The sequence below is a fragment of the Rhincodon typus genome, chromosome 16 (assembly GCF_021869965.1).
Source record: "Rhincodon typus isolate 14 chromosome 16, sRhiTyp1.1, whole genome shotgun sequence".
NCBI lineage: Eukaryota > Metazoa > Chordata > Chondrichthyes > Orectolobiformes > Rhincodontidae > Rhincodon > Rhincodon typus.
The window spans coordinates 54206202-54212201 of NC_063347.1; positions in this window are offsets into that span (position 1 = coordinate 54206202).

The following is a 6000-nucleotide window of genomic DNA, read 5'->3' on the forward strand; positions in this document are numbered from 1 at the left end:
TTCCCTGGTGTAAAATGAACATGACATCTTGGCGTAATGTTTTGGTATTCGATTTGTTTGCCCTCAAATGACTTGTCATGACTTGCCAGGTTTGTCCTTGTATGGTCATAATCTTCTCAAATACTACTTTAATATTGAATCATGATTTTCCAATTCTGTAGTTGCTCATCTTTGTCAGTTCGCAGTTTCAACTATTACTTTTGGCTCTGGACAAATTGTAACAGATCAACATCGAGAATATAGAGTCATAGAGATCTACAGCTTAGAGAAAATCCCTTCAGCCTATGGAGTCTGCACCACTCATTCAAATCCCATTTTATAGTACTTGGCACATATATTGTATGCATTGGCATCAAAAGTGCACATCTAAATGCTTCTTAAATGTTGCGAGGGTTCCTGCCTCGACTATCCTTACAGGCAGTGAGTTCCCACCACCCTCTGGGTGAAAAAAAATTCCTCATGTCTCCTCTGAACCTTCTGCCCCTTACCTTAAGTCTATGTTCCTTGGTCATTGATTCTTCCATCAAGGGGAAAAGTCTCTTCCTGTCTACCTATCTATGTCCCTCATAATTTTATACATCTCAATCATAATCCCCCTCAATCTCCTCTGCTGTAAGGAAAACCACCCCAGTCTGTCCAATCTTTCTTCATAACTGAAACTCTCCAGCCCACACAACATCCTGGTAAATTCACTGAATCCCACTGGACATCCCTGTTCTTCTTTGTGGTCAACGTGTAGATGTAAAAGAAGAATATCTCGGTTTTTGTGTGGGTTGGGTAATCTACTCAGGGTGTCAGTTGTAATCATCCTGGGACCTGGTTTATATCTCACTTCAAAGTCATATCCTTTTAGATCATTGATTGTTTCAGTTGCATCAGATGGAGTCTGTTCACCACAATGGATATGTTTCGAATCTCAGAAATTGTGTTGTCTATACATGCAGACAGTCCTGCTATTGTTGGACCATTGGTACCAAGTAGAATTTTCAGGAAGCCAAGATGAACTTGTACATTGGTACTGTGGTGTGATGCTCCCAGTGCAGGGAATTGGTGATCCATTATAATCTGTGTGATAGTCTCTTGTAGGTGCACCATATAGCACCACTTGTTGAGGTGCATTTCTGTCAGGATTCATTGTGGTAATATGCTGGCTCTACTTCCTGTGTTGATCTTAGCTTTTCTTGTGTGTTGCCCTGCTTTTCAGGATATATGATGTCAATAGTTATAAAAGTTTTCTGATTGCCTAACACTGTTGACGTGATGTGTGAGGTTTACAATATGGAAAACTTGGTCTTCATCTAAAATTTCCCTTTCACTTGGTTGGCTCTGAAAGATTAATGTGTTTGCATTTATGCAGTTTCTTAATACTTGTCTTGTTACTAATGTTGAGGTGTTGTAATATCTTGTTGGTCAGCTTTGTTTGTGCAGTAGGGTCTAGCCTGGCCTTTGACACCAGGTTTCCTGCCTAAGCATGCCCAAAATCTCTTGATGGTAGATGCTGTATAGATATCAAGAAAAGCTGCACAGCTTTTGGGTAGATATGACAAATTGCATTTGTTCCAGATTTTATTGTTTTGGTGTACTGTGCTAACTGTAGCAATAGTGTTAGCTGTACTTAAAGCTTGTAATTGTTGTTGGTCACCACAATGAATTCATACTTGCATCCATCCTAAGGTCAATGGTATGTCCCATTACCTTGCTAAAAGATCCTTCCCAAAGACTTTAGTAGAGGGGATGACCAACTCAATAGGTTTCTTTGACAGTTCATTTTTGGAAAAATCATATTCATGCACATTGCTCTATATCTTCTGAAAAGCTCATCACTAAATTCTTGGGGTTCCTGACTATATGCCATGAGTTAAAGTCTGTTAATCCTGAAGTTAATTCTTACCTTGAACAGGTCTTTGAGAACCTTTCAAATTTTTTCTGGATCTTTCTGATCATTCATGAATAAACTGGATACATTAATTCCGCAAAGTCCCTCCTTGCCAATTGGCAACCAAAACTTTTAGAGATCTTTTCTTGGGATAGCTTGATCTGCAAATAAGAACTGCACATGTTGTTTGAACAGTTGTAATTCAGTGAGGGGGTCACTGGATATCCAACGAGGTTTCTGCTTTCCATGATTCTATCTTAAAAACATTGGACAATGCCTCCTTCAGCTACATGCCCCTGACTTTGTGTCTGTCTAAATTTCAATTGTTCCTCCTTTAATGACAAAGACTCTGCAGTTGATGTTATGAGACAAACTGATATGAATGTGCCAGAAACAGAGCATTTTTACCTTCCAGCTTTCCGTATTGCATTGCATTGGTTTTGTCTCCCAGCTCAGAAGTATACTTCAACATTTTAAGTTTTAAATAATGCAATCTTAGAAATTTATTTCATATTTAAAGAACTTATATTCTCATCAAAAAGCTACTTGCTGTTTTCTTGGTGGTTAAAGTCCTATCTACAGATCTGTTCTCATAGAATATGATGCTGGTAAAGGTAAAGAACTCTTTTTCCAAAATCACTTTCTCCAAAGCTATTATCCAGTTGATCTTTATTTAGTTTTCCAAATATCTACCAACAAGATATTAGAGTCATTCAATGATGACAATTGCTGCTACTATGGAGTGGGTTTGTCCTCAACAGGGTTTTACTTGATATGCACTGCTCATATTATCTACCGTAACATAAGAAACTGGAGGTGGAAATCATGACATTGAAGAATTAGACATTTATTACAAGATTTTTGCCACTCATGGGTGTGAAGGATGGTTACTGGAAAGACAACTATGCAATTGAAGATGCCCAAAGTCAAGTACACTGATCATGAACTGGTAGTGAATGGATTACCCCAGATCCTGACAATCTGGGTGCTGTAGCAGAGATGAGGTTAGCAAAAGGGCTGCTAGTGGTACAACAATTTGCTCAATCTTTTAAATACTTGACAAATTTTTTGGCTAATTTGTCAACAGAGTGAGAACCTCCAGTGCATGCTCACAGCTAAAGATTTGCAGTGGCATTAGGGTACAGAGCAAGAAACACATTTCATTAGAATCAAACAACTAATAAAGGCAGTGCCTTTGCTGAGATACTAGGATGTCAACAGAAATTCATGTCACAGAATTCATGTCAGACAAATGGACTTGAAGCAACCCTTATGCAGCAAGGTCAATCAGTTGTATTTGCAACGAGGGCATTAACACAAACTGAACAATGCTGTACACAGATTGAGGAAGAGTGCCTGGCTATTGTATTTGCTTGCAAGAATTTGAATCCTATTTAGGAGAGACAAAGTGACAGAAAGGTCTGACCATAAATCACTTCAAAGCATCTTTCTCAAACTGCTTCTATATGCTCCAAAGCAGCTGCAAAGAACATCATTTTGTTTGCAGAGGTGTAATTTGGATGTGATGTACAAAACAGATGTACATTGCCAACATGCTGTCGAGTGCAGCACTCCCTATGAAGACATCAGAAGATGCTAAGACAGAATGTGAAATATTCAAGATTCAACGAGAAACAACAGCTTAGCTTTCTCTGCAAGTCCACAACCTGGCAATACTAATGAATCTGAAAGGCAAATCAATCAAACTATGCAACAAGATAGAACTCTCCAAGTGTTACAGGATGTAGTGATGAAATGGTGACATAAAACCATCAGGACATACCTGTTGCCTAAAGCCAGTATTGACCATCCAGAAATGAATTAATAACCCAAGATGGTATGTTGTATGAATGAAATAGAGTCATTATCCTGAAGACAGATGTTGAAGTGAATCCATGTAACCCACCAATAAATGAGTCTAGTCTAAGGAAGGCAAGAGATGTGGCTCTACTGGCTAAATATGAGCATTGAGATTAAGTCCCCATTATCAGACAAATACCAAAATAATCAAGCTGAAAATAGTTGTATGACACCAAGACAGGCCGTGGTGAAGGAGTAGAGGTTTGGAGTAGACCCCTTCACTCTTGCATAAACTGATTATCTATCACTATCAATTGTCATTCTGACTACCGGGGGTTAACTAACAGACATCAATGGCTGTCAGTGAAGATCATAGAAAGCCTTAAAGCACATTTCAAACACTACAGCTTTCCAGACATTGTAACAAGCAGCAATGACTCTCAATTTGTGAATGCAGAATGTACTACTGTCAGGTTTGAGGATGACACAGAAACAGGTGGGAAGGCAATTGGTGAGGATAACAGAGAGTCAGTAGAGGGATATAGGCAGGCAAATCGAGTGAGCAAAACTTGGCAGATGGAATATAAGGTAGGAAAATGTGAGGTCATGCACTTTGGCAGGAAGAACAGAGGTGTTGATTATTATTTAAACAGGGAAAGACTGCAGAGAGCTATAGAACAAAGGGCTTTGGGAATCCTCATCTGTAATCTCAAAAAGCTAACATCCAAGTTCAACAAGTAATAGGGAAGATAGATGGAATGTTGGCCTTTATTTCAAAGGGAGTGAAGTATAAAAATAGGAAGGTTATGCCAAAACTATGCAAGGTACTAGTTAGACCACAGCAGGAATACTGTGAACAGTTTTCGGTCCCTTATATAAGGAAAAATATACTGGCATAGCAGGCAGTCCAGAGAAGATTCACTGGGTTGACGCTGGGTATGGAGGAATTGTCTTTGAGAAGAGGATGAGTGGATTAGGCATTTACTCATTGGAGTTTAGAAGACCTTATTGAAACACATGAGATTCTTAGGAGACTTGACAGGATAGATGTGGGGTGGTTGTTTCTCCATGTGTAAGAGTCTAGGATCCGTGGACATAATCTCAGCATAAGGGGTTACACATTCATGACAGAGAATCAAAGGAATTTCTTCTCTCAGAGGATTGAGAATCTGTGGAATTCTTCACTACAGGAGGCTTGGTCATTAAGTTTATTCAAGGCTGTGATAGACAGTAAGGGAATCAGAGGTCATGGGGAACAGGCAGGAAAATTGAGTTGATCATTATCAGATCAGCCAGGATTTCATCGAACGGTGGAGTGGACTTAACGGGCTGAATGGCCTACATCTGCTCTTACATCTTATGGTCTTATAGTGTGACCGCAACCATTTATTGATATCACATGGAGTGAATTGAAGTGGCTAAAAAGTGGGGATCTCAGGAGGAGGCTGAAAAGGATCATCCACTTGCAATTTCTAACTGAAGCTAATTGCAAACCACCTCAAGCTAAATTCCAGATCAACTGCGTCATTATTAAAGGTTGTTCATATTGCCCCTTTGTCTTATTCAGTACTGAATTGACCATCACCATTCACCCTGAATGTGACAGGACTGCAGAGCTTGGATCTGAATCACTAGCTGAAGGATTGCTAAGCTCTATCTACACCGTATTGCTTGGGCTACTCAGCATTCGTGCATTCTTGTGTTATAGCTTCATCAGGTTGGTATCTCATTGTTAGAGAGTTTTATGCTACTTTGGGGATGATCTCTTACATTCTTCAATGAACATGGCTTAATCCTCTGGGTTGATGCTAATGGTAGAATGTGGAACGTGGCTATCTATAAGGTTACATCTTGTGGTTGAATATGATCCTGATGCTGTTGATAGCCAGCAAATCCTCATAAATGGCCAATTTAGAGTTCCTAGATCTGTTCTGAACCTATCCCATTTAGCACATTGGTTAGTGCCACACAACAGGATGGAGAGTATCTCCAATGTAAAGGGAAGCTCTGTTCCCTTAAGGACTGTGAGGTGGTTACTTGTTCCAATATTTACATGGACAGATGCATCACTGTGAGTCACTGCTCAGTTGGTTCTTGTTCCTCTGAGTAAGTCCCATTACAGAACGTGAGCATGACAATCAAGATTGACCCTCAAGTACAGTACTGGAGGGAATCCTTGGGATAAAATGTTAAGCTGGCTACCCTCTCAGGTGGATGGTCATCCATTGTATTAATTTGAAGATGAACGGACAATTTATTCCTGGTGTCCTGCTTGCTACTTATTCCAACCAACATTGCTAAAACATACAATCTGGTCATTGTCT